Source organism: Salmo salar, chromosome 01 (genome assembly GCF_965601325.2).
Source record: "Salmo salar chromosome 01, fSalSal1, whole genome shotgun sequence".
Taxonomy (NCBI): Eukaryota; Metazoa; Chordata; class Actinopteri; order Salmoniformes; family Salmonidae; genus Salmo; species Salmo salar.
In genome coordinates, this window is record NC_138291.1 from 150,027,367 (window position 1) to 150,054,395 (window position 27,029).

Consider the following 27,029-nt stretch of genomic DNA (forward strand, 5'->3'; position numbering starts at 1 on the left):
ACTTTCACCACTAGAGAGAGCTATTTGTCCAGGTTTTTTGTCCACTGATCTCTTTCAGTGAGTAGAATGTGAAGTTGACGTGCAGTGAGAGACTTATGGTGAGCTCCACTTTCTTATTTTAATACGAATGGACATTATAACTCACAGCTTCTATGTGTAGCATATTTCACATTTTGCTTTCTGGTCTGTTTTTGGAATAACATAACTTATTTAATTAGCCTACAATTAAAACGTTCCCATCCATGCACACACTAACTTACGCACACACACTCATTCACGTACAAATGAATGCACCAACACATACTTGGGTCAATGGTAAAGAGTTCTTCTAAGGTCATGGCAGCAAACTTCCTTCGTTCATGTTAGAGGGCAAATTTGAACAATGTCCAGTTTATACAGTAGTAACAACATCTCCTTTGATAATTGAGCAGATTCAGCAACCATTTGAGTTTCTACCTCTTTAAGGCAAACAGTACTAAAATGGTGCCAAGAGTTGATGTCCTCTCATTCTACAGCATCTTCTTAATAAATGCATTTAGCTGTGGAAGTCCAGTGCCCACACTGTTATCAAGAAAAACGACTTCCATAAACCAGTGTTGGTGATTTGGGTTTCCCAAGCCCCTCATAAAGGAGGTATTCTGGTCCTAGACATTAATTATGGAAATATTAGAGCATCACTTTTTGTTCCCTATTCTCTGCTGGCTACTGCCTCTTTCCAAAGTAATAGGGCTACAAATACTGTATGCGTTTTTCTTTGGGATTGAAGTTGTTCACATTCACAACATTCACAACGCTGTTCACAACACTCCGATTTCAACCCCGAATCACTTACAAATACGTTTATATTTCTATTGCTGATATCTTTACTTTTCCTGATGCGAAGTTTGCAGTTGTGTGAAAGGCCTGAGAATATGGCCTTGTAAGTTGAGCACTGTTGGCCTAAATCTACAGCAAAATCCCAGTGGCATTTCCCAATACATTGCTGTCCAGCCCCAGAGTGACCACATGCACAAGATTAAAGGGTTAAGATGTCAGAATCCTCTTAGAAAGCCCAAATACACTTGGGGTAAATCAATTAATTAATTAACTAAGTAGAGGTCAAAGCCAATAGTTGAGAAAAGACAAATTAAATCAATTAGGATGGCCTAATAAGAAGAGAGACTTTAATTAGAGGAAGTTTAATTAAAAGTGTGTTTGGGGATGTGGTGCTATGAGCTAGTTCAATGCATCTCCCTCTAAAGAACCATGAGGCCATCTACTGTTCTGTGTATAGGTGTATTGGCTGTCTCCTTAGAAACCTGGGTGTGGTCTTAAGTGGAATTTGTATTTGGATTTTCAGTTTTTGTCAAATTGTTTTGAGTTTTGTGTTGAGTTTTCTTTGTTAGTTTGTTATAGTGTAAAGATGTGAAGTGTGTGTGTGTGTGTGTGTGTGTGTGTGTGTGTGTGTGTGTGTGTGTGTGTGTGTGTGTGTGTGTGTGTGTGTGTGTGTGTGTGTGTGTGTGTGTGTGTGTGTGTGTGTGTGTAATAATGTATGATTGTTCTTGTATTTGTGTGTGTGTGTATCAGGGGTTGGAACTGAAATAAGTTTTTTTAAACAGAACCACTATTTGTTTAGAAAATAAAGTTCTGACCAGTTCGAACAAAAAAAAAGTACTGGTTTATATCGTTCCTTTCTGTTCCTTTTTGAAACTGTGAAATCAGCCATTTCTTCCATTTAGCTCATTCAATGACTTCACCAATCAGTGTGGATAGAACAAGCTACACTACACAAAAATAAAAAAACATTTCTAACATTTTACTGAGTTACAGTTCATATAAGCAAATCAGTCAATTGAAATAAATAAATTCTTTAGGCCCTAATCTATGGATTTCACATGACTGGGAATAAAAATATATATCTGGTGGTCACAGATACCTTTAAAAAAAGGTAGGGACGTGGATCAGAAAACCAGTCAGTATCTGGTGTGACCACCTCATGCAGCACGACACATCTAATTTGCATAGAGTTGATCAGGCTGTTGATTGTGGCCTGTGGAATGATGTCCCACTCCTCTTCCATGGCTGTGCGAAGTTTCTGGATATTGGAGGGAACTGGAACATGCTATTGTACATGTCGATCCAGAGCATCCCAAACATGCTCAACGGGTGACGTCTGGTGAGTATGTAGGCCGTGGAAGAACTGGGACATTTTCAGCTTCCAGGAATTGTGTACAGATCCTTGCGAAATGTGGCCGTGCATTATCATGCTGAAACATGAGGTGATGGCGGTGGATGAATGGCATGACAATGGGCCTCAGGATCTCGTCACGGTATCATTGTGCATTCAAATTGACATTGATAAAATGCAATTGTGTTTGTTATTCGTAACTTATGCCTGTCCATACCATAATCCCACTGCCACTATGGGGCGCTCTGTTCACAATGTTGCCATCAGCAAACCTCTCGCCCACATGACGCCCTACATGCTGTCTGCCATCTGCCCGGTACAGTTGAAACCGGGATTCATCCGGGAAGAGCACACTTCTCCAGCATGCCAGTGGCCATCGAAGGTGAGCATTTGCCCACTGAAGTTGGTTATGATGACGAACTGCAGTCAGGTCAATGGTGAGGAAATCGAGCACGCAGATGAGCTTCCCTGTGATGGTTTCTGACAGTTTGTGCAAAGATTCTTTGGTTGGTTGTACAAACCCACAGTTTCATCAGCTGTCCGGGTGGCTGGTCTCAGTTGATCCCGCAGGTGAAGAAGCCAGATGAGGAGGTCCTTGGTTGACTTGGTTACACGTGGTCTGCGGTTGTGAGGCCGATTGGACGGACCGACAAATTCTCTAAAACGAGAATTGAGGCGGCTTATGGTAGAAATATGGACATTAAATTCTCTGGCAATAGCTCTGGTGGACATTCCTACAGTCAGCATGCCAATTGCACGCTCCATCAAAACTTAAGACATTTGTGGCATTGTGTTGTGTGACAAAACTGCACATTTTAGAGTGGCCTTTTGTCTCCAGCACAAAGTGCACCTGTGTAATGATCATGCCGTGTAATCAGCTTCTTGACATGCTACACCTGTCAGGTTGATGGATTATCTTGGCAAAGGAGAAATTCTCACTAACATGGTTGTAAACAAACATTTTTGAGAAATAAGCTTTTTGTGCGTATGGAACATTTCTGGGATCTTTTATTTCAGCTCATGAAACATTGGACCAACACATTAGATGTAGCATTTATATTTTTGTTCAGTATAGTTGTTCACATGTGTGATGGACAGACAAGTATAGCCTATGGCGCAAGATGTGACCGAAATGTTGTATTTGGGGAGAGAGCAAAAGAGGGTTGGAGAGGAGGCTTGAAGCACTGGGCATCTTGTTATGACATGCATTATCAGAATTAGACCCACAGAATTATACTTTGGAGGAGTGGCTTCTATGGAGGAACTTTGAATGTCCTTTGAGCTAGCTAGCTAACAAGCTTGTGTGTGCAGAGTGGCACCAGAATAAAAAACACGTCTTACCGTTATGTAGTTAATAAATCCATAGTGAGGGCTTTGCAGAGTGATGGTCAAAGTGTGTGTGTGTGTGTGTGTGTGTGTGTGTGTGTGTGTCTGGGGAACAATTAGTTTGGGCAAAAAAACAAATGAATTTACAATTTTGTTTAACAAGAAAACTTAATTTCCCTTTGAAAGATTGAATGTCTCCTCCTTTCCTCTACTATCCCACAATCTTGGCTGGTGGTTGTCCATGGAATTAGGAGCTGGGAATAGGTTAAAAACACACTGATCTTTTTTTGTTGCAGGAATTTGAATTGCTTTTCCATGTGTAGCGCTGCCTACCCATGACATATTGGATTTTATGGGGACACAATCAGGAATATCTTGATATTATAGAGCACTGAGTCCTAAATCCAGCATGCCTGTCCCTCACCAATTATTACTCTCTCTCTCACTCACTCACTCACTCACTCACTCACTCACTCACTCACTCACTCACTCACTCACTCACTCACTCACTCACTCACTCACTCACTCACTCACTCACTCACTCACTCACTCACTCACTCACTCACTCACTCAATCACTCACACACTCACAACACCATCTGTTGTCATTAAAACCTGCATGGCACTACTGGAAATAAGACTCTGTTCTCATCTCCAGATGTTATTCATTGCTATTATATCAGCCAATCTTTTTAAATGCTGCATGTTTTTTTTAGCATATAATGGAGCTGTGTAGCTTAAATGAAAAATGTACACTATGTGAAATTGTTTTCATGTCTGATCAAATTCAAATTTTGGCAATTTTCAGAACAGTGTTATAGCACCAAAAAAGTTATGCAATAAGTAATATGTGTTTAGGGGTAAATACATTATTCATGATTGAATTAATTGCAAATATTTTTCCTGCAAATATCCTGTGTAATTGATTAATGAGAAATAATACATTGAAGGCCTACTTGCTTTATTTTTCTAACCACTTTTCATTTGAGTAGAAAACAAGATAGATGTCAAGATGTTACAAGAAAATCAATCTTTTCTTTGGTTTTTTTGGACAAGAACAGCCTTGGTTTGGGGCGAACGGGTGCAGAGACACAACCCCTCCCTCCTCTCCTCTCTGACTCCTCTCTCCATTTCTGTCCCCTTGGATCAACCAGATTGGGCCTGGTGTTAATCCCTGGCATAAGGGGGCTTGGCTGGATTAGAAGCTGATGTGGTAACATCTGTATGGTGGCTGGATTAACAGGGAGAGGGCCTGGGGTCGGAGTAGGAGTAGGGGTGTGTCTGTGTGGATGTTGGGGCTATGATGTGACAGGAAGGGGGGGCTTGAGCCCAAGATATCCTGGATTTCCTAGGATGTCAATTATATTGGGGATGTCTATTTGGTCAGGAATTACAGCCTGGATCTATTTCTGTATTCAATCAACAACCTGCTTGGCAGTTCACATGGTCAAAGCGTGTGTGTGTGTGTGTGTGTGTGTGTGTGTGTGTGTGTGTGTGTGTGTGTGTGTGTGTGTGTGTGTGTGTGTGTGTGTGTGTGTGTGTGTGTGTGTGTGTGTGTGTGTGTGTGTGTAATAATGTATGATTGTTCTTGTATTTGTGTGTGTCTGTGTAGATAGGGGGTGGGGGGCAGCTGGATACTTTGACATTTGACCCTGTTGAGCTTGACATGTCAATATTTGTTATAATAGCTTCAGTATTGTAATGCAATAATCAATAAATATATTTATGAATATTTAAAATGGGAGTGCAGTGTATTGTATTTTGCAGGTTTGGTTTTTGTATGAAAATAGTAATGAAAGTGGAATGAAAGTGACAGTAAATGACTGCCCTTGCATGCTACATTTTTTTTTATTCATAAATCTTTATTTGGGCTTTTAAATAATCATAGTTTTACTATATTGAATCTAAAGAAAAACAAAATGACACAAAACATATTTCTAAGCTATGATGGATCCCTGTGAGTCTTTGTTTATTAAGAGAAAGATCTCTGTACAGTCTATAGATTGTTATTGAGGTGTACCTTCAGAATGTCATTGTTAATTATTTAAAAAAACTTTTTTACCTTAATTTCACCTGGTATGGTAACCTGTATTCACCTACATTAGTAGGTAACGGAGAACACCAAAAAATATTGTCCTTCAAAATATTAGTTCAAAATATTAGTTCAAAAGATGATCAATGTGTACCACATCCTGTCATGCTCTGACCTAGGAAAGCTGTGTTTTCTCTGTTTAGGTAGGTCAGGTTGTGGTGGGATGGGTGGGCATTCTATGTTTTGTTTTCTATGTTTTGGCTGGGTATGGTTTCCAATCAGAGGCAGCTGTCTATCGTTGTCTCTGATTGGAAGCCATACGTAGGCAGCCTGTTTTTCCCTTTGTTTTCGTGGGATCTTGTTTTTGTGCAGCTGTGTGTGAGCAGCCCCAGAACGTCACGTTTGTTTCAGTTTCACCTGTTTATTGTTTTGTTCAAGTTCACAAATAAAATATGTGGAACTACCGGCATGCTGCGCCTTGGCTAATTTATGATAGGGAACACGAAGATAGCACTCGTGACACATCCAGACTTTTTGTTTGCTTAATCCAGTCCCACAAAAATAGTCTGTACATAATCACTAGCCCCCACTCTCAGAACACAATCCAGTTAACATACAAAATACACCATTTGAAATAGGACTATTTGCTAAGAACACAATATCCACAATTGATTCATTAGAAACTGCTGGTTTATACTGAGACCACACACGCTAGTGTAGCATGTAGCATATATTCATATTTTCTAGATAATATACAGAGCCATTCATATCTCAGGATGATTTAGAAGCCAGGGGGGACATGGGGATTAGACTTTTGGCTGCCGTTGTAGGTTTGCATCCAAAGGAGTAGGTTTGCATCCACAAGACCTGATTTACGTTGCGGAGCAGATGGCGGAGAAATTGCTCTGTTTGGAAAAGATGTGCAGTTTATTCCTGTTGACATAGTCTGTATAGCCGGAGAAGGCTCTCTTGGCATGCAGCAACACAGAAACACAGTTGGTGGAGAGAGAGAAAGGTTTTTTGTTTTGGTGCGTGTGATGATGAGTAAAGCCAGCTTTGGGACCATTAGGTGGATGTCAGGGAAGAAGGATGGGGGGGACGAGGGAAGAGACATTCGTGAGAGAGTGGTGAGGAGGCTGTGGGTGGGTGGTGCGTTGCAGTTGTGTGTGAGTGTCTGCAGTGTGGCTGATGCACCACACACGCGTATTCACATACATGTGGGAACACACCCGCACGCACGCACGCACACACACACACACACGCACACACACACACACACACACACACACACACACACACACACACACACACACACACACACACACACACACACACACACACACACACACACACACACACACACACACACACACACACACAACCTGCGCAGCTGTCCCACACTGGACAGCTTAAGTCCCTCTGACACGTCGCCTGCCAGGCTGGAGGGCTCAGGAAGAGAAGACAGATCAGTAAACTTAGTGTGCAGCTTACAGTGGCTAATCCTCCTCCCAAGCCTCCAGACTGCAGCCACACAGCTCCTCCTCCACCACCACCTCCCCTAACCCAAATCACTGGGATTTACAGTACACCCTACCAGCCTTATTCCACCACTCGCCAACTAGTGCTCCTTCCACATCCCGCAGGCAGGAGATGACCTGTGGAGTGGAGGCCTTTCAAGTCCTGGTGTCAACTTGATGCTGGTCCTGTGGATCCTTGTTTTCCTCATATAAAGGGCTGGAATCCAACCAAACCTGCATTGCAGATATATGATTGTTTTTGCATTGTGAAAGTGATGCTTTTGTGTTGTTCATTTTTTAGACAATGCTCAGTATCTGTGTCCAACATGAAACTGCACAGTTTCCATATAGGGCTCTATGTTCGGCTGCCACTATGGAGGCACAATTGTCCAACGCACGTTAGTTTGCAACTTTGTCATGTAAAAACTGCCACACTGGCATTTTCCCAGCCCTAACGCCAGATTCTGCAATTTACCTGTCAAAATCATCTCGCATGCGCTGAGGTGGGAGGGATGGCTATATTTGAGGTGTGTCCGTTTTGCACTTGCTTTTAAGGACAATTTCATGCAGCACTAATAGGAGATTTTAAGACTCACAAAATGACATGGATTTTCAGAGCGGAAGCGCAGCCTAACCATCCATGACACACAGTGCCCATGGAGGTTTTTGCCCTCATGCTTTTTTGTTAGTCACAATTCACATACCTGCATTTCGCTTGTTCAAGCAAGCTATCCATCCCCATTTTCAAACAGTGCCCTTCATCTGATTACCAAAGACTTGCTCATCCAAACTATAATAAAATATAAATATAAATTACAGTCCTCTTATAATGCCGTATCAATATCAGATTATTTTGAGAATCTGCCTCGCATATAGGCAACAATACAATTGACAGGAGCCTAGTATTTTGTATAGATGCGCGAATGTTATGTATAAAAACATTTAGGCCATGGAACGAGATGATTTATGATATCATGCTTCTAACCCGATCCTATTTAGAAATATTGTTGTTAGTTTAAAAAACAGTAAGTGTTTTTCATTTAATTTGATTAAAAACGCCAACGTATTAAAAAGATTCACCAACCATGGGTTTTAAGAACGTACATGGCTCGAATGCAATTATATTTTTTCTGTTATTTCTGGAGAAGGGAAAATATGATCTGTAAGATGGTTTCATAATGTTTGTAAAACATTATATTTGCGAGCAGTATAATGATGAGTGGACATTCCCCCTTTTTCTTTATATTGGATCTTTTTCCAGTTCCTGTGAGAAGTTTGGACGTACGTAAAACCCTCCATAGTCTACAGTTGAAGTCGGAAGTTTACGCACACCTTAGCCGAATACATTTAAACTCAGTTTTTCACAATTCCTGACATTTCATCCTAGTAAAAATTCCCTGTCTTAGGTCAGTTAGGATCACCACTTTATTTTAAGAATGTGAAATGTCAGAATAATAGTAGAGAGAATGATTTATTTCAGCTTTTATTTCTTTCATCACACTCCCAGTGGGTCAGAAGTTTACTTACACTCAATCAGTATTTGGTAGCATTGCCTTTAAATTGTTTAACTTGGGTCAAACATTTCGGGTAGCCTTCCACAAGCTTCCCACAATAAGTTGGGTGAATTTTGGCCCATTCCTCCTGACAGAGCTGGTGTAACTGAGTCAGGTTTGCAGGCCTCTTTGCGCACACACACACTTTTTCAGTTCTGCCCACAAATGTTCTATGGGATTGAGCTCAGGGCTTTGTGATGGCCACTCCAATACCTTGACTTTGTTGTCCTTAAGCCATTTTGCCACAACTTTGGAAGTATGCTTGGGGTCATTGTCCATTTGGAAGACCCATTTGTGACCAAGCTTTAACTTCCTGACTGATGTCTTGAGATGTTGCTTCAATATATCCACATAATTTTCGTTCCTCATGGTGCCATCTATTTTGTGAAGTGCACCAGTCCCTCCTGCAGCAAAGCACCCCCACAGTATGATGCTGCCACCCCCGTGCTTCACGGTTGGGATAGTGTTCTTCGGCTTGCAAGCCTCCCCCTTTTTCCTCCAAACATAACAATGGTCATCATGGCCAAACAGTTCTATTTTTGTTTCATCAGGTCAGAGGACATTTCTCCAAAAAGTACGACCTTTGTCCCCATGTGCAGTTGCAAACCGTAGTCTGGCTTTTTTATGGCGGTTTTGGAGCAGTGGCTTCTTCCTTGCTGAGCGGCCTTTCAGGTTATGTAAATATAGGACTCGTTTTACTGTGGATATAGATACTTTTATACCTGTTTCCTCCAGCATCTTCTCAGGGTCCTTTGCTGTTGTTCTGGGATTGATTTGGACTTTTCGCACCAATGTACGATCATCTCTAGGAGTCGGAATGCGTCTCCTTCCTGAGCGGTATGGCGTCTGCGAAGTCCCATGGTGTTTATGCATGTGTACTATTGTTTGTACAGATGAACGTGGTACCTTCAGGCGTTTGGAAATTGCTATTGCAATTAGCCTATCAGAAGCTTCTAAAGTCATGACATCATTTTCTGGAATTTTCCAATCTGTTTAAAGGCACAGTCAACTTAGTGTACGTAAACTTCTGACCCACTGGAATTGTGTTACAGTGAAATAATATGTCTGTAAACAATTGTGCATGACACAAATTACTTGTGTCATGAACAAAGTAGATGTCCTAACCGACTTGCCAAAACTATAGTTTGTTAACAAGAAATTTGTGGAGTGGTTGAAAAACAAGTTTAATGAGTCCAACCTAAGTGTATGTAAACTTCCGACTTCAACTGTATGTTGCCCTATCTGTATTATATGCCCACTGGGAGCAATTATGGTGTCTGTCTGTAACTGTATTTAGACATAGCCTATTTAAATCAAGTTGTTGTTTTGAACTAGGCTATAACGGACTAACAATCAAAATGGAGTTGATGACAACGGTATACATAAAAGACCGTAAATACACAACTTGAAGCAACCACATATTTAGCAATGGAGCATGTTCTGATCGTCCAGTGAGGGGCCAAGTCTCGACACACCTACAACTTGTTTATAATTCCACATGCTGCTCCTACCAGGTGACGAGGATCTGTGTCTGCACCACGTACCTTCACTACTGGTGTCCCCCAGTGCTCGGCTCTAGGTTCTAGTCCCTCTTCTCTCTATACACCAAGTCACTCGGCTCCGTCATATCCTCACATGGTCTGTCCTTGGTATGCAGATGACACTCAACTACTTTTCTCCTTCCCCCTTCTGACACCCAGATGGTGACACGCATCTCTGCGTGCCTGACAGATATCTCAGCTTGGATTTCGGCCCACTACCTCAAGCTCAACTTTGACAAGACAGAGCTGCTCTTCCTCCAGGGAATGGCCTGCACGCTCAAAGACCTCTCCATCACGGTTGACAACTCCACAGTGTTGCCCTCCCAGAGTGCAAATTAATCTTGGGGTGACCCTGTCATTCTCAGCAAACAGCAAAGCAGTGACTAGCTCCTGCAGGTGCAGATCTTAATCCAGGCACTTGTCATCTCCCGTCTGGACTACTGCAGCTCGCTGTTGGCTGGGCTCCTTGCTTGTGCCATCAAACCCCTGTAACTTATCCAGAATGCTGCAGCCTGCCTTGTTTCAACCTTCCCAAGTTCTCCCATGTCACCCTGCTCCTCTGCACACTCCACTGGCTTCGGGTCGAAGCTTGCATCCACTACAAGACCATGGTGCTTTTTCATTATGCCCCTGCACCTGCACTGTCTACCCTACCTGTACTCACCTGCTCTGTCTACACTACCTGCACTCACCTGCACTGTCTACCCTACCCTGTACTCACCTGCACTGTCTACCCTACCTGTACTCACCCTGCACTGTCTACCCTACCTGTACTGATCTACTCTGTCTACCCTACCTCTACTCACCTGCACTGTCTACCCTACCTGTACTCACCTGCACTGTCTACCCTACCTGTACTCACCTGCTCTGTCTACACTACCTGCACTCACCTGCACTGTCTACCCTACCTGTACTCAACCGCTCTGTCTACTCTACCTGTACTCACCTGCTCTGTCTACCCTACCTGTACTCACCTGCACTGTCTACCCTACCTGTACTCACCTGCACTGTCTACCCTACCTGTACTGATCTACTCTGTCTACCCTACCTCTACTCACCTGCACTGTCTACCCTACCTGTACTCACCTGCACTGTCTACCCTACCTGTACTCACCTGCACTGTCTACCCTACCTGTACTCACCTGCACTGTCTACCCTACCTGTACTCACCTGCACTGTCTACCCTACCTGCACTCACCTGCTCTGTCTACCCTACCTGTACTCACCTGCACTGTCTACCCTACCTGCACTCACCTGCTCTGCCTACCCTACCTGTACTCAACTGCTCTGTCTACCCTACCTGTACTCACCTGCACAGTCTACCCTACCTGTACTCACCTGCACTGTTTACCCTACCTGTACTGATCTACTCTGTCTACCCTACCTCTACTCACCTGCACTGTCCACCCTACCTGTACTCACCTGCACTGTCTACACTACCTGTACTCACCTGCTCTGTGTACCCTACCTGTACTCACCTGCACTGTCTACCCTACCTGCACTCACCTGCTCTGTCTACCCTACCTGTACTCATCTACATTTACATTTACATTTACGTCATTTAGCAGATGCTCTTATCCAGAGCGACTTACAAATTGGTGCATTCACCTTATGATATCCAGTGGATCAACCACTTTACAATAGTACATCTATATCTTTTTTTGGGAGGGGGGTTAGAAGGATTACTTTATCCTATCCCAGGTATTCCTTAAAGAGGTGGGGTTTCAGGTGTCTCCGGAAGGTGGTGATTGACTCCGCTGTCCTGGCGTCGTGAGGGAGCTTGTTCCACCATTGGGGTGCCAGAGCAGCGAACAGTTTTGACTGGGCTGAGCGGGAACTGTGCTTCCGCAGAGGTAGGGGGGCCAGCAGGCCAGAGGTGGATGAACGCAGTGCCCTTGTTTGGGTGTAGGGACTGATCAGAGCCTGAAGGTACGGAGGTGCCGTTCCCCTCACAGCTCCGTAGGCAAGCACCATGGTCTTGTAGCAGATGCGAGCTTCAACTGGAAGCCAGTGGAGTGTGCGGAGGAGCGGGTTGACGTGAGAGAACTTGGGAAGGTTGAACACCAGATGGGCTGCGGCGTTCTGGATGAGTTGTAGGGGTTTAATGGCACAGGCAGGGAGCCCAGCCAACAGCGAGTTGCAGTAATCCAGACGGGAGATGACAAGTGCCTGGATTAGGACCTGCGCCGCTTCCTGTGTAAGGCAGGGTCGTACTCTACGAATGTTGTAGAGCATGAACCTACAGGATCGGGTCACCGCCTTCATGTTAGCGGAGAACAACAGGGTGTTGTCCAGGGTCACGCCAAGGCTCTTAGCACTCTGGGAGGAGGACACAATGGAGTTGTCAACCGTGATGGCGAGATCATGGAAAGGGCAGTCTTTCACCGGGAGGAAGAGCAGCTCTGTCTTGCCGAGGTTCAGCTTGAGGTGGTGATCCGTCATCCACACTGATATGTCTGCCAGACATGCAGAGATGCGATTCGCCACCTGGTTATCAGAAGGGGGAAAGGAGAAGATTAATTGTGTGTCATCTGCGTAGCAATGATAGGAGAGACCATGTTGAAGATATGACAGAGACAAGTGACTTGGTGTATAGCGAGAATAGGAGAGGGCCTAGAACTGAGCCCTGGGGGACACCAGTGGTGAGAGCACGTGGTGCGGAGACGGATTCTCGCCACGCCACCTGGTAGGAGCGACCTGTCAGGTAGGACGCAATCCAAGAGTGAGCCGCGCCGGAGATGCCCAACTCAGAGAGGGTGGAGAGGAGGATCTGATGGTTCACAGTATCAAAGGCAGCACATAGGTCTAGAAGGATGAGAGCAGAGGAGAGAGAGTTAGCTTTAGCAGTGCGGAGAGGCTCCGTGACACAGAGAAGAGCAGTCTCAGTTGAATGACAAGTCTTGAAACCTGACTGATTTGGATCAAGAAGGTCATTCTGAGAGAGATAGTAAGAGAGCTGGCCAAGGACGGCACGCTCAAGAGTTTTGGAGAGAAAAGAAAGAAGGGATACTGGTCTGTAGTTGTTGACATCGGAGGGATCGAGTGTAGGTTTTTTGAGAAGGGGTGCAACTCTCGCTCTCTTGAAGACGGAAGGGACGTAGCCAGCGGTCAAGGATGAGTTGATGAGCGAGGTGAGGTAACGGAGAAGGTCTCCGGAAATGGTCTGGAGAAGAGAGGAGGGGATAGGGTCAAGCGGGCAGGTTGTTGGGCGGCCGGCCGTCACAAGTCGCAAGATTTCATCTGGAGAGAGAGGGGAGAAAGAGGTCAAAGCATAGGGTAGGGCAATATGAGCAGGACCAGCGGTGTCATTTGACTTAACAAATGAGGATCGGATGTCGTCAACCTTCTTTTCAACATGGTTGATGAAGTCATCCGCAGAGAGGAGGGGGAGGAGGATTCAGGAGGGAGGAGAAGGTGGCAAAGAGCTTCCTAGGGTTAGAGGCAGATGCTTGGAATTTAGAGTTGTAGAAAGTGGCTTTAGCAGCAGAGACAGAGGAAGAAAATGTAGAGAGGAGGGAGTGAAAAGATGCCAGGTCCGCAGGGAGGACAGTTTTCCTCCATTTCCGCTCGGCTGCCCGGAGCCCTGTTCTGTGAGCTCGCAATGAGTCGTCAAGCCACGGAGCAGGAGGGGAGGACCGAGCCGGCCGGGAGGATAGGGGACATAGAGAGTCAAAGGATGCAGAAAGGGAGGAGAGGAGGGTTGAGGAGGCAGAATCAGGAGATTAGTTGGAGAAGGATTGAGCAGAGGGAAGAGATGATAGGATGGAAGAGAAGAGAGTAGTGGGAGAGAGAGAGCGAAGGTTGCGACGGCGCAATACCATCTGAGTAGGGGCACTCTGTCTACCCTACCTGTACTCACCTGCTCTGTCAACACTACCTGTACTCACCTGCACTGTCTACTCTTCCTGTACTCACCTGCACTGTCTACCCTACCTGTACTCACCTGCACTGTCTACCCTACCTGTACTCACCTGCTCTGTCTACCCTACCTGTACTCGCCTGCTCTGTCCACCATACCAGTACTCACCTGCTCTGTCTACCCTACCTGTACTCACCTGCACTGCCTACCCTACCTGTACTCACCTGCACTGCCTACCCTACCTGCACACACCTGCACTGTCTACCCTACCTGTACTCACCTGCTCTGTCTACACTACCTGTACTCACCTGCACTGGCCACCCTACCTGTACTCACCTGCTCTGTCTACCCTACCTGTACTCACCTGCACTGTCTAGACTGCCTCATTAATTACTGTTGTTGTCATGTTCTGTTGCATGATTCAACAAGTGTGTCAATAGCAGTATACCCCCGGATAAAAAATCAACAGGTTTATCTACAGTAGATTCCTCCTATCTAAACATACTTTACATTGTTTGCGAGATCAGACATAATGTCACTATAATCCGAATGTTAAGTTTCGGGAAGTTGCTTTTAGTCAGCGCATCTAATTTGTAAACATTTCAAACTGTATTAAATTTCAACTGTATGAAAGACCATGTATTCCACTGAGCCCATTTTAGACCATTACCGGGGTGTGTTTGACACGTCATTACAAACATTTCCACGGTCGTAACGTCAACCCGGAAAAAACAACAGCCACAAGCAAGAGTATGAAAGAGTCGCAGGTAAAATGAAAGCAATCAATCCAGCGAGATCTAAGCAGAGGAAGAGGAAGAGAGAGGCCTAACTCTGGAACATCTGTCTCCCTCCAGCAGGTGACATTTCTCTTCTGTTTCACCCACCAAGCAGGGGGTTTTGGTATGGAGGTCAATGAGTGTCAAATTTGTAAAATAAAAACATTTATGGCATATTTGCTACGTGAGGTTTATTTGATCGAATATACGTTTCGTAATGCTTAAGTTGTTACGAGTGTACTGATATAAGTAGAACGTGACATCTCCGCAACTTTGAGAAAAAACACTATATATCGGAGTTGACTCAAGATGGCTATGCACATTCATGGAATGAGGCTAGCAGCATAGCATCTCCCTCCATTGAATACAGGTGGTTGATGTCAACAACCCTCATCGAATATTCTGAAAAGGATTACAATAATGAGATGTGTCCACCAATCCAAAGAAAGGATACGAGCGAGCTAGACAGCCCGCCGTGCCGCTTTGTGGACAACGACTCCCATTGTTAGGGCGAAGAAACATATATCTTGTCAGTATAGCCATAATATTTTATTTAACTGACCAGTGGATTTTGCACCCCTTAAACACAGTAAATAGATGGCTGAAAAAGTCCGATCCTCATGTGGGCGGGGCATGCACCTTGCTAGTGACAATAACGAACTGCAGCCACTGTTCTACTATCTGTCCATTTATCCTATCTATATGTACATATCTACCTCAATTACCTCATACCCCTGCACATTGACTCGGTACTGGTACCCCTTGTATATGTAAGTTATCATTACTCATTGTGTGTCTACTATTACTTTTGTTATTATGTGTCGTGTCTTTGGCTATGCCGGATTAAGTGATATGACATGCTAACCTATAAAATCCTTTCTCTGTAATTAATATTACCTGATTAAGCTAATCATGTAAATGTAATTAACTAGAAAGTCGGGGCACCACGGAAGAACGTTTATAGAGCCGTTGTCTTCCGAATAAACTCTTAAAATACTTAGTAATATTTTACATTGATAGCAGTCAATATTAACCCTTATCTTATTTTCAGTCTCATAATGAAAGTTGTAAATTCTTGGCTATCTTCACGAACCGTGGCTAACAAGTTGAATCAGCAATACAAAATTGGGTTTAATTATTTATTTACTAAATACCTAAACTAATCACACAGAATTACAAATACACCGAATACAAATGATGTCATACATGATGGCTGGTTACACAAAGGAAAGGGGGTTGGGCTTGAATGAAAGAGCGGGAAGACTTAGGAACAAAGAAACAGCAGCTATGCTATCATAAATACATTATCTTATGCATTCTAAATTACCGCCCATTTGGAAAAGGAAAATGCAATAAATATTTACTCTGAGCTGCACTTCGGTAGATTGGTCGTAGATGCTGGCCGGGTTGGCCAACAGATCTTCCTGTCCTCGGAAGAATGTCTCTGGTGGTAAATTGGATACGTGGTGGTATCTTCGTCTGTCTGTTAGACTGGAGCCGTCGTCTGTCCTTTCCTAGCCCCCGTCTACAGCGGCCGCTGCTAACTCAACGGCTAGGAAGTATCACTTCTGTAGTGAATAAGCTCAAAGTTCATACCATTCGCCACCAAAGCTCACGCCGAGGTTGGCTTAGTTCTGTACTTGACATGTGTGTCCTTCTAACGTAGAGGCTGCAGACCTCACGTACTGGAACATGTGGTTATCTTTTCATCAAAGGCTTATATAGTGGAGAGGGGGAAGGATGTGTTTCATCGTTTATAACCCCTGTCTCTTCACAGGGGTGGGCCACTGATCAAGCAGGGCACTTCACTTATGAAAACCCAATTCTCTCATTTGGAAGCTAAAATTACATTTAATCTCCTAACAAACAATTTCAATATCAAACATTTCAATTGCATAACAATTCCATGTGACTCTGATAACTAGAGGGTGTATACTTTCCCAGGTACAGTTTATGTCGTCCTGTCATCAGTCATAATGTCTCAGATGACAACCGAACTGACATCCATACTCATTACGTTCCAAAGCATATTTCCAACTGGTTTTATTACCAAAATATGGTTCCTTTCCCCATTTGTTTGATGTTCCCAGACTCTCTATATTTAACAGGACAGCAGTCCTTCAGGACAGCAGTCCTTCAGTAGGGTCAGAAAGAGAGGGGAAGGGAGAAAGGTATTTATGGGGGGGGTCATAAACCTTACCCACAGGCCAACGTCATGACATATGCGTTTTACTTTTCTATTATTTCTCTATTTTCTTTCTCTCTGCATTGTTGGGAAGGGCCTCTAAGTAAGCATTTCACTGTTAGTCCACACCAGTTGTTTATGAAGCATGTGACAAATACAATTTGATTTGATTTGATTTGAATAGCTAAAATATTTCTGACACCCCCCCGAACCTATAATGATACCGACAGCACTAAGATTTACCATTGCGTTAGGTTTGTTCAAATTAGAGCCTATAGTCTCTAATCAATGGGCTGTAATACTGGCTGCCTTGCCACAGTCCCAAGTCCTCACAAGTCAATTCTCCAGCCCGTCCAATTCCCTTAGTTTTATGGTAATTTATTTATGCAGAAATCTATTGATCCGTATGAGATGGTCTGGATGGAATATGGTTATTTCAAGGTTTTATGGCACACCTTACGATACACAAGTGGTTATTGGGATTCACCCTCAAATCTCACTGTCTTGGCCTAGAAGTTTGCTTTGAACTGACACTTCTCCTTCCTTTGTAGTGTAGACACTAGTGAAAGCCCATATGGTTTAACTAGTCTTTGGCTGCATTATTATACAGTGATCGACGGCAGGGGCTGTTAATTTTAACTGCCATGCATAGAGGGAGAGAGGTCAGCACTAATGAGACTGCCTCAATGAAGCAAAGCGCCAATACAGGCAGTTAAAGTGGAGACGGGTTAGAGACCCAGGATGTGAGATCACAGGGTAGGGTGAGAGGTGTGTGTGTGTGTGTGTGTGTGTGTGTGTGTGTGTGTGTGTGTGTGTGTGTGTGTGTGTGTGTGTGTGTGTGTGTGTGTGTGTGTGTGTGTGTGTGTGTGTGTGTGTGTGTGTGTGTGTCTGTGTATGTGTGTGAGTGTATGTATGGTAAGGGAGGGTCACTGAGGTCTAGCCCGGACCTTCACACCACCATTAGCCTGATTGGCCAAAGAGGTCAACAGAGGTCAATCAAGGGGTCAACCACATTGTTGATTGGGTGATCCGTCCCATTGCAGTAGTGCACGGAAGGTCGGTCCTTTAGTTCCTTTAGCTCCCTTAGCCTGAGTTATTTGCCAAGACCGGGCTACATTAACACAGAAAAATCTATCAGGTCACTTATTGTGATATATGCCTGGGCTACTGAGCCCCACAAGCCTCTTGACCAGCTCAAGTGAACATTTTAAATGCATGCAGATTTATGTCTTAGTTACTTGACTGTAGTTAGACTTGGGGGAGTGTTTTGATATCTGAACAATGTATGTTTTTGATGATAGTTGACTGCCTCTAAAAAGAAGACTGAATTAAATAGTTGTTTGTCAAAAAATGGTAAGTGGCAAGTAACAAATTATAAACTCTAGCTTTGTGAAATCTGTCATTAGTTTTCTAAAATATGCATAATGTTAGATTCTAATAGAATAAACCCAGTGAATGCTGTTGTGAATCTTCCTTACACCCTAACCAAGCTCAGAAGTTCACCCATGAATAATAAACTAATCAAACCCACATGAGATATGAACCAAAACATGACCTGGCTAGATATAGAAAGCATTGGTTTTCGAACAGAGCAACGAAATCCATCGGCCATGCTATGGGATCTATTTTCATCAGAGTCCATTAAAGTTACAGCAGGTACAAAAGTATCGCGGCTCGGATACCACTCTTCCTTTAACCCGTTCAAACCGGATCTCCTACAGCCACTGAAGAAAAAAATGAACTCCACACTCCGCTCTGACCAAGGGACATGAGGTCAGAGGTCAGCAGGTTAAGGGTGGGGAAACGGCCTAACGGGTGACCTAACCCTGTGGTTACATCATCCTGAATGGAAGGATGAAGGGATGAGGGGACAAATGAGTGGAAGATGAGGGGAATGGGGACTGGTCTTTCTCTCTCTTCCTTTTTTTTCTCATTCTGTCTCATTCTCATTTCATGCTTTACTCATCTCTCTTTCTCCTTCAATCCTTATAACACTTATCCCTCTGCCTACAGTATAACTCCTTTCCCTCCCTCTTCTCCCTTCCTCCCTTACTATCTTACTCCCTTTCCAGCAGCACCTGACTGAGATTTTACCACCTCTCCCACCTCCTCTTCTCCTCCTCCCCCCCTCCCTCGTTTCAGACGTCAGCGTGGGGCTCTAAGTATCTGATTGATCACTCTCTGTGGTCATATTTCTCCACTCCGTGGCAGGAGATTACCGACGGCAATTTGTGTTTATGGGATTCCCGAAATTCGCTTAACAACTGGCCTCTTATTAAAAGGTCAGGCTGCGAGGTGGGAGGGAGATGTTTTCCCCTCCTGTTTTCTCTCTGTTTCTCTATGTCTCTGTCTGTCATTCCAGTCTGCAGATAGATATGGCTCATAAATGGGTGGATTGGTTCTGTCTGACCTCCAGAGTTAGGGCAGTCAAGATACCAACCACAGGGGCAGTCTGTGAGGATTGGTCCTTCTGCAGGTGAACCACCTGTGAGTGTGTCTCATCACTGGCTTATTGGAGACATTTTCTCAAGTCATAAATTCTTTAGGACTTTGACAGGGGCTAGCTGAAAAACTATAACCTCCAGAACCTGTAAATTGTACGCTGAAGCTATGCATGCTTCATGTTAATGTACAGTAGCATCTGGAACATCTGTCTTGTGGTATAGTAATGCCACTCTGTATTAATACAGTAATCTAATCCCAGTAATTGGAGGAAAGATTTCTAATGCATTCAGGTATATGAGAAAACAAATATTGTAAGCGTATACAAATAAAACCAAAATCAGGTTAAAGATATTATTCCTGTTTTTCGCTGTGTTTAAAATGGCTGCAGGTCTGGTTTCAGGCTTCACACGTGGTGCCCCCAGGTTGGCAGGTTTGCGGTTACCTCAGCTCCTCTAATATTAATCACCCTCCTTATTATCTCCTTTTGGGCTCCCTTTACACAGGCAGGGGCGAGGTGCTCTTTAACACACACACACACACACACACACACACACACACACACACACACACACACACACACACACACACACACACACACACACACACACACACACACACACACACACACACACACACATACCCCCTGCCCAGCCCCACAAGTGTGTGTGAACCGAGGAAGATGGACAGGCTAAGGATGAAATATTTATAAAAGCACAGCATAGATAAAGAAGAGTGAGTGGAGTTATACCTTGACATGCACAGTGAAACCCCTTGATGGTGTGTGTGCTCAGTGTCAGTGTCGCTGATGCATAGCTGTACAGTGTTCAAATAAGCATTTCCTTGGTTTCTCCAATGTACAGTAGAGCTAAAACAGCATCTCCACGGTATGGCTGTGGGCTTGCAGCTGAGCTCTTGTGGCTTAGTGGGCCTGCAGCTAGTTTTGTCCCAGTCAGCTTGATACAAAGAGCGTTTAGCCGTTCCTGAATAATCCAGACGGCCAGAGTGAGCCACCGGCCGGCAGATGGGGATCTGGGATTGGTTGAAACAGGAGAGCAGAAGGACACCTGAGGAGGGACACAGGAGAGACCCGGGGACTGGCTGGTCCTTGGGTGTGGTTGCCCAGCGTGTCACCTGATCCCATGCATCCCCCTTCTGCTTCCCCTGCCTTCCTCTCTTCCTCTCCCAGGACCACTGTAAGGAAGAGAGAGACAGAGGATCATGACTGGGTTAAATGTACCCATCCACCTGGCTATGTGAACAGTGTCTGGTTGCAGTTGGTCGTCTTGGGATGCTTGTTGTGCCAACTGTGTGGTGGTTGTCTTTTACATGTGTATATGTGTTGAAGGCTTGGTGGTGTTTTTGGTGTTATTAAAGTACCAAAAGGGTATTCAACATGTCTCAGGTATATTGTGTATTATGGTTTGTAATTTATTCTGAGGTGCATTACTTCCCATTTTTGGATGAAAACTATTTTTGAGGACTATTGATGACAATGCAAGGTTGTTCTCTGCATCTTTTACGTGTGTTTCCCACCAAACGGACCATATGTTCTAAGCTGTCAAGCCATCACATTTACTGTATCCGCTATAGCCTGACTGCAACGACCCACCCGCGCTGAAGGCACAGCCCAGCTCAGTAACTTATCCCCATGTCCCTAACCTTTCTGTGCAGGAGGGGTATCCATCATCTTAAAGTGCGATCCATTCGAGCCCAACTTCAGCCGGTGGAAAGGCCTTAGCCAGCGTGTGTGTGGGTACAACTTATGAGCTGTCACTGCAAAGTGCAGAGCCTTGCTGGAAAATGACGACCAGCGAATGACTGACACTGACATTGCAGCTAGAATAAGTGTGTGCGTTTGTGAGTGCATGTGTGAAGGCCACGCGCTCGCTTTTCTCTCTTTCTCCTCTTTTACATTTCCCCCCTCTTCCCCCCCCCTCCTCTCTCATCCCTCCTTGAGATGCTGTGCACAAAAGTCCCACTTATCACAGAGACTGCTCAATCAGTGTCACCTCCTGAACTCCCACTGAACTGGGGCTAGGGAGGGCAGCAACACACCCACTGAACTGGGGCTAGGGAGGGCAGCAACACACCCACTGAACTAGGGCTAGTGAGGGCAGCAACACTCCCACTGAATTAGGGCTAGTGAGGACAGCAACACTCCCACTGAACTAGGGCTAGTGAGGGCAGCAACACTCCCACTGAATTAGGGCTAGTGAGGGCAGCAACACTCCCACTGAACTAGGGCTAGTGAGGGCAGCAACACTCCCACTGAACTAGGGCTAGTGAGGGCTGCAACACTCCCACTGAACTAGGGCTAGTGAGGGCAGCAACACTCCCACTGAACTACGGCTAGTGAGGGCAGCAACACTCCCACTGAACTAGGGCTAGTGAGGGCAGCAACACTCCCCCTGAACTAGGGCTAGTGAGGGCAGCAACACTCCCACTGAACTACGGCTAGTGAGGGCAGCAACACTCCCCCTGAACTAGGGCTAGTGAGGGCAGCAACACTCCCCCTGAACTAGGGCTAGTGAGGGCAGCAACACTCCCCCTGAACTAGGGCTAGTGAGGGCAGCAACACTCCCCCTGAACTAGGGCTAGGGCTCAAACTCCTCAACATTCATGTATCAGATCCTGGGTGCGCTCCAAGGAACTATGTTGTTACCTTTCTTTTGTTTAGTTTTAGATAAATTAAGAAATATACACTTGTTGGAGTCATTAAAACTCGTTTTTCAACCACTCCACAAATTTCTTGTTAACAAACTATAGTTTTGGCAAGTCGGTTAGGACATCTACTTTGTGCATGACCCAAGTAAATTTTCCAACAATTGTTTACAGAAAGATTCCAATGGGTCAGAAGTTTATATACACTAAGTTGACTGTACCTTTAAACAGCTTGGAAAATTCCAGAAAATGATGTCATGACTTTAGAAGCTTCTGATAGGCTAATTGACATCATTTGAGTCAATTGGAGGTGTACCTGTGGATGTATTTCAAGGCCTACCTTAAAACTCAGTGCCTCTTTGCTTGACATCATGGGAAAATCAAAAGAAATCAGCCAAGACCTCAGAAAAAAAAGTAGACCGCCACAAGTCTGGTTCATCCTTGGGAGCAATTTCCAAATGCCTGAAGGTACCACGTTCATCTGTACAAACAATAGTACGCAAGTTTAAACACCATGGGACCACGCAGATGTCATACCGCTCAGGAAGGACACGCTTTCTGTCTCCTAGAGATGAACGTGCTTTGGTGCGCAAAGTGCAAATCAATCCCAGAACAACAGCATAGGACCGTGTGAAGATGCTGGAGGGAACAAGTATAAAAGTATCTATATCCACAGTAAAACGAGTCCTATATCAACATAACATGAAAGGCCGCTCAGCAAGGAAGAAGCCACTGCTCCAAAACCGCCATAAAAAAGCCAGACAACGGTTTGCAACTGCACATGGGGACAAAGATCGTACTTTTTGGATAAATGTCCTCTGGTCTGATGAAACAAAAATAGAACTGTTTGGCCATGATGACCATTGTTATGTTTGGAGGAAAAAGGGGGAGGCTTGCAAGCCGAAGAACACCATCCCAACCGTGAATCACTGGGGTGGCAACATAATGTTGTGGAGGTGCTTTGCTGCAGGAGGGACTGGTGCACTTCACAAAATATATGGCATCATGAGGAACGAAAATGATGTGGATATATTGAAGTAAAATCTCAAGACATCAGTCAGGAAGTTAAAGCTTGGTCGCAAATGGGTCTTCCAAATTGACAATGACCCCAAGCATGCTTCCAAAGTTGTGGCAAAATGGCTGAAGGACAACAAAGTCAAGGTATTGGAGTGGTCATCACAAAGCCCTGACCTCAATCCTATAGAAAATTTGTGGGCAGAACTGAAAAAGCGTGTGCGAGCAAGGAGGCCTGCAAACCTGACTCAGTTACACCAGCTCTGTCAGGAGGAATGGGCCACAATTCACCCAACTTATTGTGGGAAGCTTGTGGAAGGCTACCCGAAACGTTTGACCCAAGTTAATTAAACAATTTAAAGGCAATGCTACCAAATACCAATTGAGTGTATGTAAACTTGTCACCCAATGGGAATGTGATGAAAGAAATAAAAGCTGAAAGAAATCATTCTCTCTACTATTACTCTGAGATTTCACATTCTTAAAATAAACTGGTGATCCCAACTGACCTAAAACAGGGATTTTTTACTAGGATGAAATGTCAGGGATTGTGAAAAACTGAGTTTAAATGTATTTGGCTAAGGTGTATGTAAACTTCCGACTTCAACTGTAATTCCTATCTTGACTAACGTTTATCCTGCCATCCCCTGTGGAAAGAGAGGAGAACCTCTTTTAAGCTACTGACGCGTCTATCTCTGCTTCTTAGTGCCTTCTTGTTCCGCCCTTTTCCTTTCTGCTTTTCTCAATTTTCTGCCTTTTCCCTGTTATTCCCCTGTTCATGATTCCGCCCAACTCAGCCCCCACAGAATCACCCCCCAAACCACGTGATCCCCACACCTCCCCCCCCCCCCCCTTCAGCCCCCTCCCCCCCCTTCACCCATCCCTCTTCCCATCAGCACCAGGGGCTGATGAATGCATGGCCTCCTATTGATCGCGATGGGTGATGGATGATGGGCCTGAGATGAGTGATGGGGTGCAGTGGAAGGTGCCGATAAGGGAGCTGTGCGGGGGCGGGGCATCCCCCGCCGAGCTTAATGCCACGAGACTGGGGGCCACGACCGCTGTGGAAACCGCTCTGCCCCGCCCCTTAACCCCCCACCCTCACACACATGCACACTCATCCGTTTGCGTTTCTTCCCACACATCATCCTCATTTCTTCCTCCACTCTTTCTCTTTCAGCTCTGTGCTATCTGGATCTATTGGGGAGGGAAGGGTGCGAGGGGGAGGTGGGTAGAGGTGGAACATGGTGTGGGAGAGGGGCGATGAAGAGTAGGGGGAGGGAGGGGGTAGTGGAGTGGTGGGCTCACGAAAAGATGATGGATGATGGGGCAGGGGGGGAAGACTGCTTCTCCGCTCCAAATTGATATCCAAGCAAATGTTTTTGTCTGCTGTGAAAAATGGTGCCGCAACTCTCATCTCTACTACCCCTCCTCCTCCCTCTCTTCTCTCCTCTTACTTCTCTCTCTTCCCCCTCTCCTCTCCTTGCCTGCTCCCCCTTCCCTCTTTAGCCATCCCTGACTGCAGTGAATCAAATGCAGCAATCCATTCCCGGCCCTTGCTTCTCCCTCTTGCGTTCCGATAGTGCCAGATCATTGCGCTGGCTTCCCGACTTTCTGCGGCCATTCCTCACCTGCTTTTATTTCCTTGTTGTCATGGAAACCTACCCGGATTATTGCCCAGCGCTCTTTGTTCCTCATCCTCTCCCCATGTAGCCGTCTTGATGTATCATTTACAGACAATACCTTGCAAAGCATGCTATCAATTGCGGGCAGAGAGTGGCTATTGAGGGCCAGACCAGAGTAATGCTAAAAGGCCACTTGGGGATAGAGTTGTTAATTTGCAATGTTTTCTATTTCCCTACTAATAGTGGTAGATGAACGGAAAGTTTGGTTAAACTTTTCAAAGCTTTATCAGGGTACATATTTAGAATACAGCCTTTTAGGTGATCGACATTTCTTGTGGTTTGAAGGTTGCTTCATTAAAATCATGTAGTCTGTCAGTTGTTTGACTGTAGGTAGGTTTTGGGCTAGATTGGCATGGAGAGGCCTGATGCTTCCACCTCTTGACATCAGGGATCAGGGAAGAGAGGGCGAGGGAGAGAGAAAGCAAAAGAGGATAAAAATACAGTGTGCTCCAAATGTATTGGGATATTTACACATTTTTTGTTGTTTTGGCTCTGTACTCTAGCACTTTGAATTTGAAATTATACAAATGAATGATAAATAATGTATTGTGTCCTTTTGGAGACACTTTTCTTGTAAGTAAGAATATGTTTCTAAACACTTCTACATTAATATGGATGCTACCATGATTACGGATAGTCCTGTAAAAATGTAATGAATCGTCCAATTCACATACCGCCCCAACAGATCCACAGATGACGCAATCTCAATCGCACTGCACACTGCCCTTTAACCTGGACAAAATGAACACCTATGTGAGAATGCTGTTCATTGACTACAGCTCCGTGTTTAACACCATAGTGCCCACGAAGCTCATCACTAAGCTAAGGACCCTGGGACTAAACACCTCCCTCTGCAACTGGATCCTGGACTTCCTGACGGGCTGCCCCCAGGTGGTAAGTGTAGGCAACAACATGTCTCCCACGCTGATCCTCAACGCTGGGGCCCCTCGGGGGTGTGTACATAGTCCCCTCCAGTACTCCCTGTTCACCCATGACTGCGTAGCCAAGCACGACTCCAACATCATCATTACGTTTGCTGATGACACAACAGTGGTAGGCCTGATTATCGACAATGATAAGACAGCCTATAGGGAGAAGGTCAGAGAACTGGCAGTGTGGTGCCAGGACAACAACCTCTCCCTCAATGTGAGCAAGACAAAAGAGATAATTGTGGACTACAGGAAAAGGTGGCCCGAACAGGCCCCCATTTGCATCGACGGGGCTGTAGTGGAGCGGGTCGAGAGTTTCACGTTCCTTGGTGTCCACATCACCAACAAACTATCATGGTCCAAACACACCAAGACAGTCGTGAAGAGGGCACGACAAAACCTTTTCCCTCTCAGGAGACTGAAAAGATTTGGCATGAGTCCCCAGGTCCTCAAAAAGTTCAGCCCAGTACATCACTGGGGCCAAGCTTCCTGTCATCCAGGACCTATATAATAGGCGGTGCCCACAAAATTGTCAGAGACTCCAGTCACCCAAGTTTTCTATGCTACTGCATGACAAGCGGTACCGGAGCGCCAAGTCTTGGACCAAAAGGCTCCTTAGCTGCTTCTACCCCCAAGCCACAAGACTGCTGAACAATTAATCAAATGGCCACTGGACAATTTACATTGACCCCCCACCCCACCCTTCCCACCCTCCATTTGTTTTGTACACTGCTGCTACTCACTGTTTATTATCTATGCATAGTCACTTCACCGCTCCCTACATGTAGAAATGACCTCAACTAACCTGTACCCCCGCACACTGACTCGGTACCGGTACCCCCTGTATATAGCCTCGTTATTATTATTTTATTGTGTAACTTTTTATTATTTTTTACTTTAGTTTATTTGGTAAATATTTTCTTAACTCCTCTTGAACTGCACTGTTGGTTAAGGGCTTGTAAGTAAGCATTTCACAGTAAGGTCTACACTTGTTGTATTCGGCGCACGTGACAAATAAAGTTTGAAACACAACCAAAACAAACAGCAAATGCATCCAACAAATTTGTACAGTCACAAGCTTGATGTATTCATTGCATGCTATGAATATGAGACCAAATACAAAACTTTTGACTACTTTAATACTCATATAACTGAATTTGTCCCAATAATTTTGGTCCCCTAAAATGGTGGGACTTTGTACAAAAAGTGCTGTCATTTCTAAACGGTTCACCCAATATGGATGAAAATACCCTAAAATTAAAGGTTACAGTCTGCACGTTAATCTCATAGTCACTGTATAATTTCAAATGAAAACATTTGTCACTGTCCCAACACTTTTG